Here is a 25,455-nt window from a genome sequence, read left to right on the forward strand (position 1 = left end):
GAGTTATACTTAATTCACATGAAAGGATTGGGATAATTTTGGGGTATTTAGTTTAATGTGCTTTAACGTGGTATCTATTTGTTTGCATACCCTCGATCGAAGAAGGTATGTTTCTCTTTTCAGTGATAGAGTATATTATAGATATCCAGAGTTCTAAGACTGCAAATCATAAATTTCTTTTTAAAGAAATTTCATATATTGACATTGGGAAAAGAAAAAATTCCATGGCAGTTCAAATAGCACTTAAGCCACCTTTTAAGTAGGAAAATTTATCACATGCGGACAAAAAACAAATCGTTGGTTAATAATCAATTTCTATGGTATAAGCTAGAATGTCAGAAATATTTCGTGTGAAAGAGCCCTTAATATATTTATAACTGAGCTGGTTAAAGCGGTAATGGTTAACGTCAAGGGTCTTGAAAAAAGAAACCCTAAAGGAAATACTATCATGCAACCATGTATATATACACATACGATAAAATGTAATAAAAATGCAAGTCATTAATGTTTTCTATACTTTTAGAGTTGTGAATGTTGAGGAGTATGGATACCCAGCTTTTAAAAATCTCAACAAAGACTATTTGTCATGCAAAAACTACGCTTTCAACATTATCTCTTTATGTGCTATCACATATAAATTAGTTTTTCCTAACTAAAAATTTTTTTGACATTAGTTATAAAGAGCTATCAGAATATGAAAATTGTAAATCAAAAATGAGATGTAAAAATAATCTTCAAAAGTAAAGTTGTGCTTCTAAGCTATCCAACTGACCAATTATAGTCAGAAGAGCGGCTCAGGCACTTGGAGAGAAAGAAAGCTGCATTCCATACTCGCTCATAGAGAAAGAGATTGCGCAATCTTACGCAGCACTGTGGGTAGGCAGATGTCACTAGCTTTGATAAAGAGAAGTTATAAATACAGGTTGTATCTTATTATTCACTCAGTTATACCAATGTGACACAAGTAGTAACAGCAATGGTAAAAGAGAAAGATTTGTCAAAAAAAGAATACGAGGTGTGTTCAAAAAGTAACAAGAATTTTTAAATTTCGCGGGATTGGAGAGTCCGCCTGTATAAAATTTTTTTTATTATGTTGGTACACATGCCTCTGAAGTACGATAAAATTTTTAGCAATATTCATTGCTTACTTTTTGAGTGGCAGCTGCTAACGTTAGACGTGTTTTTCGAGCATGCCGATTTTCGTTTGTGAAAAAAAATGGATCAAAGAATTTGTATTCAATTTTGCGTAAAAAATGAAATAAAGTGTAGTGAAATTTGTTAGATGTTAACAAAGGCATATGGTAAGTCTGCTATGAGTAAAGCAAGGATTTACGAGTGGTATAAGCGTTTTCAAGATGGCAGCGAAAACGTTGAAGATGACAAACGACCCGGACGCCCAAGCACATCAAGAACCGATGAAAACGTTAAAAAAGTGAAAGAAATGGTTATGAACGATCGCTGAATCACAATCAGAGAAGTCGCTGATGATGTTGGCATATCAGTTGGCTCATGCCATGAAATTTTTTCGGATGTTTTGGGTATGAAACGTATGGCAGCAAAATTCGTTGAATTTTAAACAAAAACAGCGGCGAATGGAAGTTGCTGAGGAGTCTTTAAAGACAAAGTCTTTTCTCCAGTATGCCTTACACGTTGGAAAAACTATTTTGAAAAGAAAAAACTATTTTGTACCCTACATAAAGCGCATTTATTAAAACAATAATTTCTGACTAGCATATCGATCAAGTAATCGAAGCAAGACAGCGATTCATATATTATGCATATGAACGCACTAAACGACAAAAGCAACAGCCTATATGGATGACTGGCTACGACGTGGTTCGTTAATCGTAGTACTTGATAAAAATAATACTGATAAAACTTTTTTCTGTACATTCTTACGTATTTTAAGAGTAAGACGTTTAAGAAAACGAATTTTATAAATCATGCCTGTTTTGCGAGTCTTGTTTTGTAAATTGTTTACATTTTTTTCAATATTAACTGATTTTAATAAATAAAAGAATAAATGTTAAACAATTATTTTCCTACCACTCTACATCCTACATTATCATTTAACGCACTCGCTGACACAAAAAAATTTTTGTATGCATATAACTACTACGTGCACAAGCTGCACACGATTTTGCTTATTCAAACAGCGCGCGCAAATCAGTGCTGCAGATGATTTATACACATTGCATCGCGCGCAAACTCAAACTGCGTTGCAAGTCAGCAGGTGACGCACGCAGCGCTGTAGGTGCTAAACTGGGTTCCAAGCAAACAATATCTTTTAGGTATTAGAGGAAGTCTTTTTGAAGAATTATCGATATTGTCATTCTCATTGGTAAATATTGGTACATACATATAAATGATCATAAATTGTACTATTTTAATTATCTACTTTGGAGTTATTATTATTTAAATTGTTGGTGTTGTTGTTGAAAAAATCGAAATATTATTCATCACTTCAGATTTTACGATTTTATTGTTCAAGTGTTTCTTAGTCAAGTTAAATAATTCACCCTTTTATTTGTGCAGTAAGTTGCTTTTAGGAAAAAAAATCGGAAACCTCTTATTTAAATAGTTCATGCATTACTAAGTTTAATAAATTACTTAATTTATTTTTTTGGAAACTATCTATATTGATGTTATTCATAGCCTTCGTCGTATTTATAATGAACTTAGAATATGTGTTAAAGTGACAAGTAGCGCCCAATGACAGGCACATAGCGAATATCAGCTGAAAAATTTTGATTCAGAATACTTTGATGTTCATACACAGACATAATGCAAACATCATGAATACCAATTTTATAAAAGCATTTTACTGTATATTTAAAGTAAGTAAACTATGGGTGCTTTAAGACACTTTCCAGTTCCCCCTGTAATAATGGTGGGAGTAAAAGGTCAAGCTATTACACGATCGAGTAAAAAGACTAACGGACGGTACAGGGTGGGTGAAATAGCACTGATGGTGGAAAAGGCCTACTCGAGCTACCAGGTGGTGATGTCAGGAGAAACTGTATTTTAACATCCAATCACTGGTAGCTGTAACATCGGATGGTACCATGCTCTAAACGTGGCTTCCTTCTTCTCAAAATTTACAAAATACTTTCATGTTCCTTACAAGGCACAACTTTCAATTTTTTTTTTCGGTATTTGATATTTATCTTTTTTTGAATAAAAGTAAATATTTTTGAAAGAATAATTATTTATGTCTACTTCTGGTTGAGATCGTCAACATGCTTTTCTGTAAAAGTTTTTCCCATTTTTTTGCTAATGGCTCAATCGCTACTAAATAATCAAAGGATTGCAGAAATTTTCATGAACTATTAAAAAAGGAATTTCTTCGTACAACTATATACTACACAGCGATATGTACATTAATTTTAAATTTCTTATTTCATGCTTTTTTCTCTTCTTAGCCTAAACACAGTCAGCGTTTTTAGTATCAACATTCTTATTAGTATCAAAGTCACTCTCAGCAATAGTATTAGTAGTTTAAGCTCTATAAATAGTATCCTCATTGAGAAAAGTTTTAAACCATTTCTTGTTAAAAAAGTAACTCTTAAGCACGTCTAAAAAATATTTCGTGTTCGGTTTAATGCTACTTATAACCAAAGAGAAAATACACAATTTAATTAGATTAGCCTTGCTACGTGCGCAAAAATACTTTCCAAATACATTTTTGTGTACCTTACAGGTACCAAAACATGAATGCCTTTGTTAGATATCCTATTTTAAGCGAGCGGTATTGGCTTAGTGGTAAGCGTCTTTTTTACTGATATACTACTGTTCTAGGGGTAGTGGGTTCGATTCCTGGTGAATACAGATGTTTTCCTAAATATAGAAAGTGGTTAGCACTGGCTTAACCAACGAGGAGTAAACACTCTGGAATACAGAGTCTTCATCAGAAAAATGCTGCACTTTAAGAGTGGACCCCATTTACCATTGGTGCAGAAAATGCCAGCTTAACTGGCTGATAAAGAGGATTGGTAAATAAGTGCAGCAATACGATTGCACACTTAGGTGGTGAGTGAATGACCACGGTGAATAGTCCAGTCAAATAATGCGATACACTGGTAAAAAAAAACCTATTTTGAGAATGCAATTCGATATCGCCAAACTAAACGTAAAACCCAGTACATCTCGGGTTTCGAAAAAAACGGCAAAATTATTTTCATAAACCGACGGCCCGTATGAAGAGTAGCATATGGAAGCACAGCATAGCATATTGAAAAAAGTACAGCTCACGTGATCGGATGAAAAAAAGTATAGCTCGTCGCATTAGAGGAAAAAAAAAAGCTCGCTCATTAAAAAAAAAAAGAACAAGATTGGCCTGTCGCACTTAAGTGAGAAGAAGCACAGCTCAAACGTTCAGCAAAAAATAAGTACGAATTATCAGATTCGGATGAAAAGAAGCACAGCTCACGCGTTTGAATAAAAACAAACATGGCTCGCCGCATTTATGCGAGAAATAGTACAGCTCAAGCATTTGGATAAAAACATGCAAGGTTCTTCATTTAGCCTGCTTGCATACTTAGACTAAAGATATCATGACTTACTTATGTCAAATAATTGTTTATACAATATCATATAAGCTCTTTGATAACTGTCTTGCTAAACAATTCATAATATTCATGTCATATCTATAAATATCACACTAAATTATTTCAAAGAGTTTAGAAAGTTTTTTAACAAAAAGTGGGTAGGTCCCTGCATGTAAGTGAATCCTGTACATATATAATATATAGTTGGAGTGTTAAAAATTTTCACACTTCTATAGTATTTAAATTTATTGATAAATAGAAAACAGCCACAGCTAAGTAAGCGGCAGTGATAAGAAACCCAATATTAAGTTTTAAGGTTACATTAAAAAATAAAATACGGTCGTAGGCGAGTAAAAAACGGCAAATGAAAACCTAATAGTTTTTTAGTATTAATAGAAAATAAAATATACTTATGAAAAAGTATGCAAATTTCATTCATTTATGTATTTCATTCTTATTTACTTAAACAACGCTTGTGAATTATCCCTAACAAATTACAAGCAGGCTAATCGACCTAACTCTAGATAAAGTGGATTAAATTGACTGAATCGATCAACTCTATTTGTTTTCAGTGTATAATTTTTTGTTACATAAAAGCAGTTAATGAAACTTTTCTTAATAAGTTTTCAATGGTTTAGCCTGTTTAGGGGTTGATAGTGTGCTGTGTAAAATAAAGGACAAAATTCTAGACACGGTTTAGTTTTCAATCGATTTCAATTTAGGGAATTGCAAAACACTTAAGAAAATATCTGTTATAACTTATAAATGCCAATTTTCGTTTTTTTACTTCAAAACTTTGGTTAAAATTCCATAACCCTTCAATCCGTGAACCACTACCACCAACCGTTAACCCCTTTATCAAAGCTATGATTTTTAAAAAATTCACGCTTATCAATCCATCAACCTACAACCACACTAACTCTCTAACTCTCTAACCCTTCAAGCCATCAATCCATTAACTTACCAACCACCAAATCATCTAACTTGCAAACCCTATATTCAACATCTTCCTTATACAAAAACAAGAAACACTTTTAGTCAAAATCATACACGATCAAACTCTTTAATATTTTTATCCTGAATTGTCAAACTGACAAAGTAACCCAACCTAAGAATCTGACAATCTCAAGCACACTCTATATATTTTGGTAACACAAAAGCATAGCCAGATGAAAGTTTTGCTATACTATTAAATATTAAAAGAAGTTTTACGTAAATTATTCAAATAATAAGTATAAAATAAGGTAAAAGTATGGTGAAATTGAAAGAGAATGAATAGAGAGGCTTTTTTTATTTAATAATTATTTACAAACAAATGGATATTTGATAATTATTCAAAAAAATCTTTACTCTAATGTGGCTTTGGTTTTTAATAATTGATAAACATGCTTTCTTAGTTGTTATAAAACATCAGAAAATATTACTAAGTATTACCAAGCGTTAGTTGATTTCCAAAAATGTTATTAAATTTGAAATATTCTAAATTATGTGATATATTATGAAGCAGGGAAGATTACCATGTACCCTATATACATTTGCTTGTTAGTAGCCTAAAAAGTAAATACTCATTGTCTGACTATCATGAAAATAAATAACGTGAGCAAACAATAAAATAAATCATTTGTATTGCAATTCAATCGAAAATGGAATGCTGTTTTACGAAAAAAAGATATGTTTAAGACAAAACATACAGATTTTCTTGATAAAACAAATCTATAAAGTAAGATGATGAATCTTCTTCAAACCAGTTGACATCACCTGGCAATACTTTGTCTACAACAGAATGTTTGACAACGACCAGAAGATCGCGTTTATCTTTTAAAGAGGAATCTTTAAAAACACAGTATAGACGTACCTTTGAGATTGCAAACAAGTACAGTAAAGAAGAACTATCTCTGGCCTTAAAAATCAAATTGCGATCATGTATCAACAAATATGTCTCTGAAAAGGACGTACCTGACGGAGGAACTGATTCACCAGATATTGAACTGATCAATAAATCATTATGTATGTTTTCTAACTTAGATTTGTCATACCGACAATGTGAAAAATTGAGAACTCATAACCAATCGATTTTTGGTAATGAATAATATCCACGATATGGGATGATCACTGAAGCAAAAGACGCCTGTTACCCGGCAAATTTTGAAGTAATTGATTCTGGAGCAATAATTGACATTACATCTCTCCTTGACCACACTTGAAAAAAAATTTTAATGATGCTTCATGAAACAGAATAACAAAAATTAAATAAAAATTTATTTATGGTTTTGACGGATCCTCGAGTCAGCGAACAACAAGACAGCGTTTTATGAATAGTTCTTTTAATTCCAACTCGAGTAATGCTGATCATAATGATTATTACCAAAAAAAATTTTCTGATGCGTCTGTATTTATTGCAAATCTAGTACCGATTGAAGTAAAGACTGCTGATAAGAAAATAGTGTGGCTCAATGACAAACCTTCTTCAACTTTGTATTGTCGCCCAATAAGCTTTCAATATGTCAAAGAGGGTGATATCATTACAACCAAAACTCATAAGACAATTTCGAAGCCATTGGGAAAAAACAAATGTATTAAAATGTATGAATATGGAATTCAATATAGAGTTTGATTTTAGATGCACAATGATAGATGGTAAAGTGGGAAATGTTCTAGCAAATTAAAAATCTGCCAATTCCTGTTATTTTTGTAAAGTTGGACCAAAATATATTAATAAAATTGATAACGTTTTAACATGCAAGTGTCTTGATAAAAATAACAAATTTAATTTTCCAATGTAACAAAGTTAGAATAGATTTGTGGAGTATTTGTTACACATTTCATATAATTTAGATTTTAGGCAGTGGACAGCATCTGGTTCTAACAAAAAAATTAAACTTAATCGCAAAAAAATTATTCAACAAACTTTGAAGGAAAAACTTGAGATAACAGTTGATGTTGTTAAACAAGGTCATGGTACAACAAATACAGGAAATGTAGCTCATACATTTTTTCTGGATGTAAAGCTGTATACAAAGTAATTTGTATTAATCAAGATGTTTTATTAAGATTATTTGTAGTGTTACAAATAATATCTTATATAAATAATGTACGTTTGGATATACTTAAGGATTACTGTTTAGAAACAGCCAGAAAATATGTTCAATTGTATGGTTTGTACAAAATGCCACCGAGTGTATACAAGGTTCTTATTCATAGTTTTGATATTATAAAGACATTTACAAAACCTTTAGGGTATCATTCTAAAAAAGCGCAAGAAGGGAATAACAAAGTATTTAGTGAAGCTCGTTTTGCACAAAGTAGAATGATAAATCGACTTGTAACAAACGGAGATATAGCGTATTGTTTATTAGTCGAGTCAGATCCTTTACTTAGTTCTTTAAGAGTTGTAGAAAAAAAAGATGTAACAAAGAATTAATTCCTAAAGCAAAAGTTTTTCTATTACCTGATCAAAACACATAAGAAAACACAGAAAAATACAAAAAAAAACTTACTTTCGTCTGCTCATAATTGTTACTATTATTATTATTATTCTTATAGTTATTACTATTTTTATAATTATTATAGCTACAATTACTATGTATTATAATTGACGATAGGTTTTTTTTTTTTTTTAATATTCATCTTACCATAATTTTTTTAATGAAACTTATTTTGAAAAAAAGGAAATTCTTTCTTATTCGCGCATTACGGACTGCACCTACCGATAAAGTTCAGCAACCCCCAGCGCTCATACTCGTTTACTCGTGAATTTTAATCATATGTCAAGGCCAACAGCAACTCTTTTGGAGTCCTTTGTTATCCTGTAATCATTCTGTGATACATTAATAGTAAAACCCCCTGATTGAGAAGATACTTACTCGTATATGTAAGACAAAAAAGCCCCGTTCCTGAATTTATTAACTCTATAATATATATAACTGTTATCAGTCAGTTGCTAATCCTGGTCTCTACCTGCGAGCACGCATTTTGGTCCCTGTGTTAAATATTTGCCATGACACTATGTATACTTCATCGATAGTTATCTATTTAAGCGTATTATCATATATACTGTACCCTTTTATCATCTTTTTTCCTTTTTGAGTTCAGCGTTGAGCTGCAAGTGTGGCTGTGTTTTTACACATAAGGTATACAATAGTGAGCCTGATTTTTAATTTTGTACAGTTATTATAGTTTATTTAAGTATTTTGTCAATGTAAGTACTTTTTGCTTTTTCTACAATTGTCCATCGTAAATATGTTTTACAACTTTATCCTCCATTTCGCATCGGCTTTCAATGCGCTTATATGGGTCAGTTATTGAATTCGTGAATTGTAGGTTATAATTTTGTGCACACCATCTTGCTTGCGGGGTCATATAACACATTCGAGAACACTGTATGGTCAGATAGTTTGGCAATCAGTCGTCTAACATGTTACTTAAGTTTTAATGGAGACAAGCTCGGAGTTATGAGTAAAAAAAATTATTTTATGGCTGTGTAGTCCGCATTCAAGTTTCGACCTGTGTCGTACATTTTCTAGTATTTTTCATCCTTACATTTTCTAATACTATATTTTTCTGATACTCCTTCTCTCTTTTCTTATGCGATCAGATTCAGGAAAAGAATTACACGATTTTTTTTTTGTTTATTACGACTCCCAACGCCGTAGACACATTTGCTGATTTCGTTCGCTGCTGTTTTGCTGAATGTTCCTTACAACAAACCAAAAAAAAGCTTCCACTTTTTCTCTATGATGTCTGGAAAAAGTGCACTTTCTAAGGTGTTCCCACAGCTGACTAAGTTCTCAAAGCTGAGTTTTGACACTGCTTGTGTAACACTTCGATTTTTCACGCCAGGAGAATTTTCATGTGCGGTCCTTATGGACAAAATTTTGCAGGAGCAGCTCGCATGCACTTTAGCACGATACTGTTATGTAAGTTATAGCTCATGTAATTATAAGCGCTCTTAATTTTTTTAGTTAAGAATACGGGTTGTTGTAGATTCGTACGCCTTCTCTTCAGTACTAACGCCCATATTTAAATAAGGGTGATTTGGCAACGCCTTCCTTTGATGGGCAATTCCTAGAGAAACACTGCCACACACTGGGTTGCGTCGATTATTCCTCTCGATAGTTGACCGGTGATACGTGTGCATTATTATTATTTTCCCTTATATGAACAATTAAGTACTGGTCCATGTAGTTTTTGCAAAATGATGCTTTAATTAAGGTGGACGGTCTGACTAACGGTCTATTCGTTGCCTTAGACGTGAGAGTTGATTCAATTTTCAATGATAACTGTAAGTGTTATCTCAGGCGTTCTGATTATCAGCAGATCATGACGGTAGTAGTAGGATTGTTTCTGATGGAGGACGACGGAAGGGGAGAAGGAGAGGTGGTTTAACCTCTTGTACTCGACATCAGCTCGTGGGCCTGTTAACTAATAAATTTATTTTTCCTGCGATTGCTTAATTCATTTTACTTTTATTCCAACATGCTTCTCTCTACCTAAAAATAATTGCTAAAAACAGTTTTTCTTATACAATAATGATGTCAATGGGTTACAAAAAGAAGTTATTGTTTGTTCATACTATTCCGTTTTGAAAACGTTACTAGTTAAATTTCACATAAACTTTTTTGTTTATAACTAGCAAAAATTTATTAAAGTCTAAATGTACATTTCAGCATATATTCATTTACATTTTTTTGTATTTTGCCATCTATAATATGTACGTTTGGCCTAAGAATTAATTCTACGCTTATTGGAGTATGCCTCCTCACTAGAGAGTGCCACACATATCCCTTATTTGCTTTGTTTTACTATCATTTATGTTATGCAAATTCTACTATTGATTAATGTTATTATTGCTTTGTTCATGTGTAAATCCCCATTTAAGTTGTTTTTTTCTGTGAGCTTGCGTATCTGAGTCTAATATATGTATACATATCTGATTTGCAGCAAGTCTGGGGGCCACGAAAAATTTTATCGTAAACCTAATTGATCCTTTTTTTCTATTACATTTTAGCGCTGCATCCATGGGCCACGGAAATTTTGAGCAACGTCGAGTGTTTAAGTCTGTACCTTCGTGTCCCTTACTCTGTTTGCATTCTTTGGCAGTGCCTTTACCCTGCATGCTTTTTCGATTTTATCTATGTGCTACACTTTTATTTTGTCACCTCTCTGTAGTTTTACATTTTAGTTGATATAATCAATACCTGTTATTTTGTACAGGCTCTCGTATTGTAAATTATATTTATTCTTCGATGGCTATTTCAGCACATAAACCTATTCTTCCTCCAAGAAATATATTGTATTTTGTTTGCGGTCGTAGTAATAATTTGATCGATATTTTGCTTGAACATGGTTCATTACTGCGTTGGTTCTCGTTTCTGTAAGAGTCTTGAGTAACTTTTTGAAATATTCGTTTGAAGTTTGGCCCTCGGGTGGCAGTTTCATAGTAGATGGTGTTATAACTCTTAATTCGAAAACTAGTTCGTGCACTGAGTATTTCGTACTCTGATGGTCCGTGGTATTTTATGAGTGCATGCACATTGGTTAATGTTCGTCCCAGTGATCATTTTGTTTTACGTAGGCCTTGGTGTAGTCCGTAAGAGTATGATGCACACGTTCGGGGGTGCTGTTTTTTTTTGGGTGGAATGCTGGGCTTCCCATCTCGTCAATTTTAAATATCGTTGCGAATTAGTCCAAGCTTTCGTTTATAAAATGAGTACCTCAGTCTGATAACAAATAATCCGGTGGCTGGAAGTACGCTATGAATTTATCCGTAATCGTTCTTACTGTTTCATCGGCTGTTCCTTTTTTTCTCAAGTGCGAGGACCATAAATTTCGTTAGCCAGTCTTGCATAGATAGTATGTGTGTGTACTGATTTGCTGAGGATATACTGATAGGCCTGTTAAAGTCTATAGAAATCTTTTCAAACGCTCTACTCAGTATGTCGGTGATGAGCATAGCTTGTTTCGTTATAATTTTGACGAGTTTTTTCGTTTGGCATGATGTGCATCTCAGGATGACTTGTGTCATGTCTGGGCGCATGTTTCTCCAGAAGTAATCTTTGGCAATCCTTTTATATGTCTTATTCATTCCCCTATGTCCATCTATTAACGCTTTGTGGCATTCTATAATGATTTTAAATCTTTGATCTGCTGGTAGGATTACTAGAGTGTTCATGTAGAGTGTCCCAACTGAATTAGATTGAGAATTGCTTAGTCCCTAACAATCCTAATTGTTATTTTTTTTATTTGCTACTATTATCTCTTTGAGGGCCTCTTTAACGGATTTAATACACTTTTTAATGTTTGATTTTAGCATTATTTTTCACAAATGCTCCTTAACATACATGCGCATAATTTTTATTCTTACATTTGTCATTTTCGCTTCTCCTACGGTTTTTTTCCGTTGCGTATCGGATTAATGTATCCCCTATAGTGCAGCACATCTATGACCTCTGTGTTGAGGACTGCTTCCGTTATTGTCATAAGCGCTAGATTATCTAAGTACTTAAATAAGTGGCCCTCGATCCTGTCTAGTATTTGTAGTAGTGGTGGGACTTTCTCCTGTTTTGGTGCCCATGGTGGGCTTTCCGTTGGTAGGCGTGTTCTGCACACTCCATATTTTTTTATGAATGGTGAGTGTATGACTGTGTTGGCTTCGTTCTCGCTCTCTATTTTGCATAGCGCGTTATTCAACTTATTGGCTTGCTCTATTTCTTTTTTCACTGTACTTTCAAGGCTGTCATCATTGCTGCTCGTTAGCTGTTTGTTTCCTCTCCTTTTTTCCGTATGCTCACTTGTATCTACTGCTCTTCCGGGAGAGTCTTGCTCCTTTTCTAAATGACTTTTGTCCATCTTTTCTCGCTTGCCCCTACCTACTATTTTGTCTAGCTTAAATATATGCTCATGCTCTCCAATTGTCTTCTTACTGCTGCGGTCTCTAGCCCTGACTCAAGTTCTGTATTTATTGCACTAGAGACTTGTATAAAAGGCGTATAATATGCATTGTGACCTACACCTTTTAGATATAAATGGCCAAATTTACTATCTGTCATTGCCTTACAATAAGAGTAAACGTAATTTTTATTGGTTAATTCTAAATGTACAAAAATGTTTTTCCTAAATTCTTGAGAGAACAGATAAGTACAACAATTTTCTTTGTTTCTTCCGGCTCTGCATTTTTGTAACAAATTATAATTGCAAGGAGTTGTCTGTAACTCATTAGTTTAGATATCGATTGCGTGTAACCATACAAGGCTATGAAACAAACAGTTCCTAGGTGGATCGGATGGTATTTCTGATATTTTTGTCAGGGTACTACCAAGTTGTGGGAATTCACAAGTTTCCCTTTGCGTTTTATTTTTTAAATATTCTTGTCACTTATCTGTAGGTGCAACTTTCTCCAACTGCTCAATGCATTCGTTTCGTACCACGTTCTCATTTTTCTATAACTGACCCATACCCCCCTGTTATGTGCGTTTTCGTTTACTCTTTCCTTGTGTGTCGCGCTGCTTCTTCTATTGTTATTATCTCGCTAGGCTCCCACATATCGATTGTTATTCCCGGTCTGCTTTCTACATCTCACTTTTTAATTCCAAACATTACTAGAGCACGCAATTCATCGGACCTTCTGTCTAATATGTTATGTATATTCAGCTCTTCTCGTTTAACTATTGAAAGTTCCTTCACTTTTTTTATGTTTCCTTCTTTTTCTTTTATATCCATTCTCTGTTCTTCTGTAGTTGACTCTTGATGTTTACTTGTAACGCTAGGCAATGAAGTGTCACAATTGGCTATTATTATTTCTTTCGATAGGTCTGTCGTCGGTTACGTAGCTGAAAAACACGGTTTCTATTTATGCAAAGTGTTGAGTTGCCGTTTACGTGCTTTTCGTAACTTTTCTTTTTGTACTGATATTGCTGGCAATCGCTAATAATTCCTTGTCGCATGTCGGGTAGCGAAGTTTGCTCCCTTTCAGGCAGTGAGACGCGTACTCGCACAGTCTATTTTTTCAATCTCTCCCTGACTAAGGATCGCTCCAATCGCGTAGTCTGATGCGTCTATCGTGAGGATAAAGGGTTTTTCTAAATCTATGGTGATGAGTACAAGTCCACTGCACAATATATCCATGAGAATTTTTGATGCTTACTTTTCTTGGTCGCTTCATCTTAATGTAATGCCCACTTTTAAAAGTCTTAATAGAGATTGCGCAATTTGTGCATAATTTTTATTTAATCACCTATAGTAGCCTACTAAGAAACTGTAATAGTTCCTTTACATTTGTCAATTAAGGGTAATTTCTAGCCACTACATGTTTCTTGGGATCAGTCATTATCTGTCTATTGCCTACAATACGACCGAGCACTTTCGCTTTTTTTCCTTTTTAGGTTTGATTGTGAAATTTGTAGCTGCCAGCCATGTTAACAGTTTCGCAAATCGTCTCATATATTACTCAAGGCTAGGGGCAAAGACCATTATGTCGTCAAGATACACTTCTTTTTCATGGCCTTACAATCCTGCAAGTGCTAGTGCGACAGCTCTTAAAATGTGTTTGGCGAGTCCTTGCATCCCATTGGCATCTTTTTGCATGGGTAGTGCTCGTCTGAGCCTGAAAATGCTGTCTCTTGTGCATTGTCTTCGTGTATTTTTCACCTGGTAAAATCTTGATTTAAGATCCACTACCGTAATGTAACGTGCTGACGCTAGGTTCTCTGGTTTCACACTGAAGCGATAGTGGGTTACATGAGCCTACTGTAACTTTGTTTAGTAGTCGAAAATCTGTAATCACTCTCGCCTTTTTTTTTATTGTTTAGCCACGGTTGTTTTGTTACAATCCAGATATTCGAGATAAATGGCGAGGTAGAGGGTTCTATTATCCCTTGTTTGAGCATTTTCTTTACTTCGATTTACATTTGATCCTCAATCGCTGGTAAATATCTTTATCTTTTCGCCACACCGGATGTATTTGACGTCGTTATGATTTAATGCTTTAACAGGTGTGTTGCCTTCAAAGGTTTCTCATCAAGGCCAAATACGTAAGGGTTTGACTCGGTCAGTCTTCTTACATGTTCTATTTCTTCAAGGTTGCAACCGGCTATGTCTACGAGTTGCATTACGTTATCCCCCCATTTTTATTTCTCTAGCTTCTCTTCATCTTTTGCAAAATTTTCCGTTTTTTGTTTGTCATCACTTATTTCGTCATTAAATAACTTTCTAACTTCTTTTGAAGAGCTTTCGACATTGTACCCTTTAACGTTTTTTGAGTGCTTCCAGTGAATTTCTTCGTGGTACAGCAGCTCTGCTACGGGAACAGGCACGTATTTTATTTTGTCACGTATATCAATACATTCTACGACTATTTTTCCGTTAATATTCTTGACTTCAATGTTTCCAAATTAGAGGGATCTTCAGCCTTTTTTTTTATTCATTTTTGCTTTTTATTATTCGCACGTTAATTATTTCTCTCGATTTTGCAGGTATTTCAAAGTACTCCGGCTTTAACAGTGGCATCTCTACGTCATCTAATCTAATCATATTCTCGGTAGCGCTTATCTAGCCCGATATCGTTTAAAAGTATCCCACTCCATGATTCCTTTCACGTCAATTAGGACGTCACGGAAGACGACATGTTATGTGCACAGCAATCCATGTAACTGAGCCTGTATTGTGCCTAATATTTTGCGTGCTCCACGAATCACGCCGATAATAGCTACTTGATACCTACTGTCTATAAGCATATCTGTGCTACGAAAATTTTCCTTTGTAACCGAAATCTCCGCACCTGTATTCACTTTTCTATTCTTCACTTTTCCATTCTTTAACTGTGGTCTCTATAACTGGACCGATGGTGGCATATGCCCTGTTCCCGCGAGTTTCATAGTTATTTTGGGAACCTGCTCTATTTCTTTGTTAGCTTGGGCTCGTCATTTTCTACATGTGTGTCCGGTGACTTTATCAGATTACTCTTTTTGCGGGTCTTCTTGCCTTTTTTGTACATCTGCCCCCCCCTCTCCCCGCTATGTAGGAGTATCTTCGCACCCTGCAGTATTACGTTCTATTCTCTCCTATACTGCGTAAGTACTCGCGCTGTTGATGTGCATTTGTATTTCCATTATTGTTGCTCCACCGTCTCCAGCCTTTTTCTTTACATTATTTCTTGCCAGACACACTTCTCTTCGCCTCTTTCTCTAGAAACATCTTGCAAATTTAAAGGTGCGTGTGAGTCTCTTCTACTGTCAGGGGCGTATACGCCATTTTCTCGCTGCTGTGGGCCCATATCGTGTGGTGACCTATTTCTAACTAAATCCTTATTATAGCGATCCCTGCTTTCTTGATTTTTGTAGCCATTTCCATACCAGTTCAATGTATTCCCGCTGTAATTATTGTACGAGTCACCGTTGCCATGGTTTCCGTAATATTCATTTAGTCTGGGGTTGTAATCATTATACCTGTTACTATAATTATTGTTCCTGTCATTGTAATTATTATTCCTGTCATTGTAATTATTATTTTTACTATTGTAATTATTATTTTTGTTACACTGCTCTACTGGGCCATTGTTATAGCCCTTGTTATAATTATTATAATTATTGTCATGAAAATAACAATTCCCATCCCTATAATTATAGGCATTATTGTTGGTATGGGTATTATTCATGAGTTGGTTATGCCTCTCGTTTCGCTGTCTCTCCTCTTTCTCCCTGTCTTGCTTTAGAAAGCAGCAGTCTGTCGCATAGTGTGTCGGTTTCTGACAAAAATTGCTGTTTTCCTTTAGTTCTCTTCCGTCATCCCTTGAAGCCTTTCTGTCGTTCATCAGAACTAGTAGTTTTTGGCATTCCTCGACTGAATGCTCGGTTCGGCCACAGCAGTACATACAGCGTTTTTGTTTGCCACTGCTGCTCTTTTTGTTCCACTAGTGATTTCCGTTGTTTTTTTTTCCTTTTCTCGCCAGATTTACTAGTGGCCCCCACTTGGTTGTTGTCTTATTGTATGCACGCAGTGCACTTAATGGTATTGCATGTCGTCAACTAAGGTCACTCTCAATTATTTATTAATAACTCTATGATTGCTTCCTTTAGTGTTCCTGGATTAGAGCTTGTTATTCTCCAACTAAACGTTAAAGGTAATCTATGTATGAATTGTTTCACCGCTTCGGATTCCAAGTTTGCTTCAGTGTCTGTTTTTGAATTAGGGAAAAGTATTGGTTCGAATCGTTCAACATCGTTAATCTATTATACAATTGTTGTACTTGTCCACCATAGTCATCTATTGCTTCGCTGCCAAGCTGTGTTATTGTTTTTAATCTTGCTATGAGCGAGTCTGCGTTGTTAATGCTGCAGTATCAACTTGAGAGCTCTTTAATGAACTTTTTAACTGTTATAAACTGCGTTAATCTCCGAACAAAACGTTTTACTGCTTTTCCTTTCAGTCTAGTCACGAAGGTGCCTAAAAAAAATTCGTTTTCCGGTCCTATTGTTTGTGCAACCATTCGCACCATTATCTCGAACAGCGGTAGGTTGATTGGGTTTCTGTCGAAGAACGGGATGTTATCCATCATGTAGCTAAGCGTTAGCAGAATGCTTCGTTGTGCGTTCTGTAGTCTACGTAAGTGGTTATAGTTGTGTGTAGCGTGTGTATCTTTTGTATGTTGGGCCACGGTAGGTGCTATATTATCCCGTAGTACATCTCTATTCATTTATAATCATAACAGGATGCAACAGAAGGCGGCCACTCTCGTTTCTCTTCTCGCATTTTGCTGGCCGACTCGTCCACTAGAAAAAAGATCCGCTTCTTTGTTTATAAGTCGTGTGTTCATGTCTGTGTATCAAGATTTATCCCTGAATCCCTACTTGTCAGTTGCAAATTTCGAATAGTTTATGTTGCCACCTGACGAGGGGCATCCACCTCCTCTGCTTTCTTTAGTTTTACTTTAATTAATAAAAATAAGCCTGTTACTATTGCCTCAGTTCTTATGTCGAGAGTGTCAAGTTTTTAACACCCTTCTTGTTCGAGCTTTAATTCCAATATCTTTTCCGTCATACTTTCTTTTTGCTGCTTTTTACTGGTCTTTGGCCTGCACATTTCCGGTTATCATACTATTACCCAGACCTCTGTTATCGCTTTCTGACTTATGGATAATATCACTGAAATAAATCAGTTTTTTTCTACTTTATATATATGTTAGTTGATATGCACACCAGTAGAAATAAAATTTTGGGGTCCATTTTCCTTTAGCTCTCGTCATTTATCTCCTTGATACTGTGGTAACCTACAATTAGTATACTAGTCCTGGTGGCTTTTGGGCTGTTGTCAACGCTGCTTGTAGAATATGACCGAAACTGTCGTCTTCGATTGGATCCTCGGCCTCTCGATTTTTAATCGTCGTTTTCTCGCAGCACTGCACTATGCAAACATGATAAGTACTAATCCATTACCACTCTTGCTCGTTATTTAATCTGTCATCAATTAAGGCTACTTCGAACCTGGAGCTGAATATGATCAGAGCAAAATAGAAAATCTTTATGAGAATCGTGGAACTTCTCTGCATACTTTAAATCTATTTTTAAATATATTATAATTTTTAATACTGGTGAGCACTTTTTTTTCCAATGTAATAAGAACCAAGGTTATATTCCTCATCATTTTCGACCCACTGAAATCTGCTACAAGAAAGTTTGAGTCATTGCCCCGCTATACAAATATGTTACGACAAAATATGCATTTTATCTTTTAGTTTTATTTTTTTAGATAATTTTTTACATAGTAATTATAAGATTCTGCACATTTACTGCTGCACTGGTTTTTTCTACCCCATATGCCTTTTTTAATGAAAATAATATTTATATCAGTAATAAGTCCCAGTGAAATCTGAAGAAAATTCTCGATTAATAACTGAAGAACAATTGATGTTATACTTTTATTATACGTAAAACTTACTTTCATTTATTTTAACACGGCGTCCAAAGTGCAGTCTGGGGTAGTGAAACAATGAGTGGGATCTTATTTATAAACCTTGGGGCAAATTCTTACGAAAGTTTTTAATTACTTCTGTAAACGGAAGTACATCAGTTTAGAAATAAAGATCTGGATTATGTCCAAAAGTTTTATTATCAAAATATTCTCTAACTTTTTAAGAATGCTTTATATAGTCTTTAAATTCTGTGCATCAAATAATTTACTGTAAGTAGCATACTTAGATAAGAAGGTTGTTTATTTGACTTTTTCAAATGATGCTACGTAATAGTATGGAGACACCTTTCTTTTTTAAGCATGCAAAATGGTTCGAAACAGTACGAATCTTTGAGATTGAAAAACTTATTAAGAATATCATACTACTTTAATGCCAACAAAGCAAGCAATGATCATTAAATTATCAACATACGAATAAATTAATATCGAAGGAAAAAACGAATGTCAGATGAAACCCTAACATTTTTTTTAAAGAAGTAAATGTAATACTAACTCTCCGGTAAGACGGCGATGATGGTAATTTTTTATATTATTTATTTGACTATTTACCTAAATGACATTTATAAGCATAGAAAAATCAAAGTCCTCTTTTTTAGTAACTGATCTTATTGACACTGGATTGTTATGCACCGTAGTTGTACAACATCAGACATGTTTTCCTTTACTGCGCGTATCAATATCACCAATTTGTGTAAGTAACATATTAATATGTTTCTCTTTTTTGTATATTTTCTTATGCTGCACTGAAAAAGCGATTCCCTCAAAATTTTTTCGGCTCTCGGAATATGTATAATTTGAACTGAATAAGTATATTCATTTACTGGTAGTAGAGCTGACAATGTGGGCCATTTAAAACATCCTTGACCTACATTCTGTACATTCACGCAAGCTTTTTTGGTGGCAGTAGGGAGTTCTATGTAAGAACTACTACTCATAGAATAGTACTTATGTACATTTACTAGTAAATTCTAAATTGAGCATAGAGTTTAGCCAGATTCATACTTTTGAAATTTTTCTATATCTATAGAAATAAGCTTCTGGACGCTTGTTTCGAACGATTCACGTAAGTCTGTCAAATAAAAAGCATTCAGACTTGTGCTTGAATATTTAACTTAAACAGTCGATTGCTATAACCGTAAGCTCTGCTGCAAATACTGTATCAAATTTGAAAGCGTTCTACTTGTCGAGAATTTCTCACATTTAAAATAAATATTCTTCTACAGACTTAAAGATTTTGGCTGCATCTAAATGCCCACTATTTGCTAAAAGAGCTGTTTTTATGCAATTTCAAAAAAAAAAATCAAGATTTTTGTAAGTCACAGACTCATTATCTCAATATTCTAGTTTTTTATTATGTCTTGACTTTCGCACTTGTAGCTTTTTATTAAAGGCTGCTTAAAACGACCATAAAAGACACTGAATATTTAAAAAGTTTTTTCCACTGGCGATGATGATTTTCTAGACTGCTTAGAGTCGGAAATGCATTTAACACTATTTTACTGTTATTAATTTAATCTTATATCTAGGTATTATTATTATTATTGTTATTATTATTATTATTATTAATGTTCTGATTATTACGATTATTATAATCGTTATTATTGTTGTTATTATTATTATAATAATAATAATAATTATTATTATTATTATTATTATTATTAATGTTCTGATTATTATGAGTATTATAATCGTTATTGTTGTTATTATTATTATTATTATTATTATTATAACTATTATTATTACTATCATTATAACTATTATTACTACTATTGTTAATGTTATAAGTATTGTTTTTTTTTCTCAATCGAAGGTCGTTTAAAATGCCTTGATGCACGATAGAAGGAAGTACGAACCGCTTTCCTGTGTGGGACTTGCAGTAAGCCTATAAATGCTTATTTCTTGCTTCGCTGTTCTCTGCGATAATGACTGAATACCCACTAAACTGGCAAGACCTATCTCCTGGGACTCCCGGCTTGGATTCCGCTGTCACATTGATAGTTTGAGCTGGGGCCGCGGTGGCTTAGCTCTTGGTACGGGTTTCCTCCAGTATTTCATTACTAACACGTCTTGTTACTTATCATTTCGACTAGAGTATTTTCTAGTTCTCATCATACATCTGTGTAGTTGTTCTCTGTTTTGCTAAAAAGAAGGAGCAGACACTCTCCAGCATAAGCACAGGCTCGGTCACCCCCGCCCGACGCGCGAAAAGCGGCACCCAACGCAGAGCCTGCAGAGCGAGAGCAAAGGCCACTGAAGCACAACCACTCATCGGCAGCAGTGGCATGTAAGCGACCACACAGGCCCCTATTCCACACATCAATCGCCCCGCAGCGATACAACGGGAGCCCAGCTCCCTCCCCCCAAAAAATTTATTCTTAATTATCACAGTCTTTGTGGGAGCTTGGGAAAAGTTTTCCTCTAAGATTTAGCGACATACTTTCGAGCTATTATCAAAGAAGATGATATTATTTAAGTAGAAATCATGGAACAAACTGAATGTTTACGCCATGCGACGTTTCATAGAAACATTGCTTGTAAATTGATTTTACGGTTTTTAAACGATACGGGATGAGATTATTTTTATAAACACATTTTTTATATTAAACAACGTCTATCTGTAAAAACAAATAGTATGGATGATGTCAAAAGCATAAATTACAAATTTTATTAAGTTTAATGAGCTGTTAAGAATACAAGCTTTAAAAAGTTAAAAGCTGCTACGAGAATATAATATTCGTTATTGAACGTATGACCGACATTTAATGTTTATCTTATAAATTAGTTCCATTTAAATCAATATTAATTTTTAATTTATTGACTCCTTTATTATTGCATCGATTACAACTACTTTCTTGCATTAGGTACCTCCATTTGTTATCGAGATACTGCATCAGATATGAGTAAGCCAATAACGATTACTCAACAGGGATACGCAATCCACTCTTGGTACTAAAATAGTATACATTTTTTGTTTTTTCATGGCAACTCACATCATTTGATACACCTGATCTCACTAAAATACTTTTTTAGGCCTGATCAACTCTTTTTTGCAGTAAGTTGGACTTGTTAGCCTTAGTGGTCAGTAGATATCGATTTACCATGACTTCAGAGCTCAATTTTCACCTAAAAGGAAGGGAGCCACCTTAAGATCACGGGACAATCCAATGTTACCTTTACCCGCATCAGGAGGTTAGAGCAGAAAGTACCCTGACATCTCTGACCCACGGATCGAGTAGGCCTCTCCCCTACCACTCACCGTCCGATTGTCCTATATCACGAGCTTTTCTCCCATTATTCCACAGCTCGAGTAGGCTTCTCCTACCACCTACTAAAGTCCAGAGACAAAAAAATACGATTTTATCTTATGTTACCCAGTAGAAAAAAATTAGTCATTCCCCTGCAAAATTTTCTTAGGAATGCGGGAAACATAGTTTTGTCCGAATCAAAAGTCAGCTTCATTAAAATAGTTAACAATTATGAAAAAATGCCAATTTCATATTTAGTTTCATGCTTATATCTTATTTTATTATTCTTGAAGCCATTTTTCGACCACCTATGTTCTTATCATCAAATTTCGTATAAAGTAAACACTTTTGCAAATTCATAATTAATTGTTCATAACATGTTAAAAGCAAAAAAGGGGCGAAAAAAAATTTTTTATACCGAAAAACTTCAGGTTAAAAAAGACTATCATGTTAATTTAAACATAACCGTAAGAAAATGTGGGTACTAAGTTGCGTAACATATAATTAAGCACCATTTAATGTTAAATACTGTGTTTGTAACTGTATAATTATGTAAAACAACTTATCGAATTTCAAACGCCAGCCACAACCCGTGTTTTTCCCCATGCGCACTGCAACTGGTCGGCGACCTAGTCACAAGAGAGGGGTACAAATAAGAAAGCTGAGCTGCCCCAGCTGTTATAATATGACTTTTCTCATTTTTTCTTCACTTCTCTTTCAATGGAATCGATAAAGTGCTCCGATAGTGTGATGCAGAAATATAGCAAGATAATACAAAAAAATTTTCGCTATAAAAAATTGAATTATCAGTCTAGTATTGCAAGAAACACCAATTTCTTGGCTTCAGAATGAGCTAGAGCATTTTTTTTCCTTTAAATTCATGTTTTTTTATGACAAATCCAATCGCATTTGTTGGGAAAGAGAGTATGCAAAATTGACCGAGATATTTGCAATTGTTAAAGATGCAAAGTACAATTTTTGTCAGCAAAACGTCAAAATTTACAAAAATGAGTTATTTTTCATTTGTTACCATTAATAATTTTAAATACAATGCTTTGATGATTGGAATGTTTCGAAACACAATTATAAATTTGATAACAATGTGATTGGTGGTCAAAATTTTTTTCTAAGAGTAACAAAAGCGAAGATGTAAGCAAAAAACTAAATCAAAAATTGGCATTTTTTAATATACTGTTAAATATTAAAATGAAGCCGACTAAAAATTTGGACAAAACTGTTTTTTCTGTACTCCTGGACAAATTCTTTAGGGAAATGACAAATTTTTTCTCTACTGGAAAACATAAGATTGAAACATCCTGCGGGCCAATGGTTTACCACCCAAGCCTCTAACCCACCACCTACCGCTTGATTTTCTACTCACTCGATCATGCAAGCCTCTTCCCTCACTAAAGCGGGAAGGGGTGTCTGGACCCTTATGGTTTATTATGAATACAGCTGAAGTGTCAATGACTATAACAACTTGAATAATATCTCATAACTTTTTTGAACATGTTAGCATTAATACTAAATTCATTCTATGACCAATCATAGAGTTTATATTTTATAATGACAAAATGATTCGGTCTGTTTAAAAGATGAAATATTTTATGGTTTATACTAGACAAAAAAACTAATATCAATGGAGTCTTTGATAAAGATTGATTTTGGATGATTTGTAAGTTTAAAATGACAGAAATAACAAACTAAATATATCTTAAAGATTAAATTAAGTTTTTTGTTCCTTACAAAGTAACAGAAGTCTGTTAAGACCTTCTGAAAGAATACATTTCACGTTTTGAGGGTTTAAAAAAAAGGAATCTACATAGATTCGTGTACAAATTAGTTTTCAAAACAAATCATTTTAGTCGTTATAAAAAATGATATTGTTCATTTCACGAGTAAATTTAGCTAAGGAAATGATATATTGAATAACAATGTAACTATATGCGACGTAAATAATAAATTTTATGGTGTGTGGACGCGAGCAAAGTATTGATACTTTGAAAAATTTGAAAATAATAAGTCTATGTAAAAACACTGTTACAAAGAAAGTTATTTTTATTTTTCGCAATAAGCACGAAAATGTTTAACTCTGAAAATTAAAATTTGATGTACAGCAACTGTAGTCACAATAAAATTGAAATCAGCTTATACAACCAAATAATTGCTTTTCCAGACATGATGAAAAGTAAAACAGATAATTTAAACTTCGTACAGTTCATGCTTCATGAACTTAGAATATACTCTTATTGTCTTTGGTTGCTTTTTTAAAGAGAAAAATGTAACATGCATAATTCTGGAAAACGTTAAGCTTACGTATATTTTTATAAATATCTCAAAATTTACTATACAGATCCTAATGAAAATTATGAAGAATGTTGACAAACATACAAGGAAGATTATGGTGTTGGAATTAGTTATTAAACTCTCTTCTGAATTAAATGATTAATTAATTTGTTTTGGTTGGATAAAAATACTATAGAACAAAAAAAGATAGGTAGAGAAGTGTAGTTACAGTATTCCAGTAACATACTTCAGACAATTTTAAGTTACTGTTCTATGTCTGATGTACCTGTTTGAATTAAAAGATTCTGGGATTTGCTTTTCTGGCTGATATTAAGGTAGCTTTTTTAAATACAGTGTTTTTCGTCCAAGGCCGACCAGATTATTCGAATAAAACTGTTTGAGGCCATTCCGTTTAAAAGATGCGTCCCTGTACCTTAAACAGCATGTTGCCACATAAAAATGTGATCAGATATTGTTCAAACAATTTTTTTTTAAACAAATTAGTAAAATTAATTTTTTTACTTTAAATAAATGTTTTCTTATTCTTCAGCACATTTTAAACAAAAAACTTAGTTGGATGTATACACCTAAACCTCACAGTTTTCGGGTAAAAAATTCCTAAATCATTGAAAACTGCATTTTTTATTTTTTATTTTTCATTATATTACAACCTTTAAAATTCATACATGCATATTTGTGTAGTTAAAAGTCAAAAAGAAAAACATTTATCTGTACAGAGTTTTTACAAGGATTTAATATTTTAAAAAGAAGTAATTCGTAAAATTTGTCTTTTTTGAAGTGTAAATCAGAAAGTTTAGTCGTTTACAAAAGAAAAATAAGAATTCCTACTTTTCACAAGTTAAAATCAAATGAATTTCTTTTGAAAAAAAAAAAAAAAATTATTGATTCAGCATTTATTATATCTAAAGTTATCGATTTATTTATTTTCAATAACTAAATTCATACATTCAATCTTTGCAAAAGAAGAAAATTCATTATTTTTTATTTGAAAACCAAAGAAACACAGTTTTATTAATAAAAAAAAAGTATAAATATCACATTTTATTATTTTGACCTTAAAAAGTTCGTCTTCCTACCACCCACATTTAGTCTTGTGGTTTAGAGTGTGTAATTACGGATTTTCCATGGTACAAGAGTTCGAAAACCAATATTATTGATATAATAGTATTAGATATATATCTTTTTTGAGCAAATGCATGTACGGACACGGGTGTTCTTGACTTTAACTTTAATATCAAACAAAATCAAAAATTTTTAAAATCGTTTGCTTCAAAGAAAAACATGAAAATAATACTTTTACCACACAAACACAGATATTGACCTAAAAATTGTTAATTTTACAATGGCTACCCAATATAAAAGCATCATATCCTCATTTTCTATGATAATGATTA

At 33.6% G+C, this 25,455-nt stretch overlaps 1 protein-coding gene across 1 annotated transcript in view; it reads right to left on the reverse strand.

Moving 5' to 3' along the window:
- The window catches only part of Vps50 (vacuolar protein sorting 50), a 403,619-nt gene that overhangs the window by 292,570 nt on the left and 85,594 nt on the right, over positions 1 to 25,455 (reverse strand). The window lies entirely within an intron of this gene.

Source organism: Copidosoma floridanum, unplaced genomic scaffold (assembly GCF_036245765.1).
Source record: "Copidosoma floridanum isolate Cflo_tuat_1 unplaced genomic scaffold, Cflo_Japanese_pri ptg000027l, whole genome shotgun sequence".
Taxonomy (NCBI): domain Eukaryota; kingdom Metazoa; phylum Arthropoda; class Insecta; order Hymenoptera; family Encyrtidae; genus Copidosoma; species Copidosoma floridanum.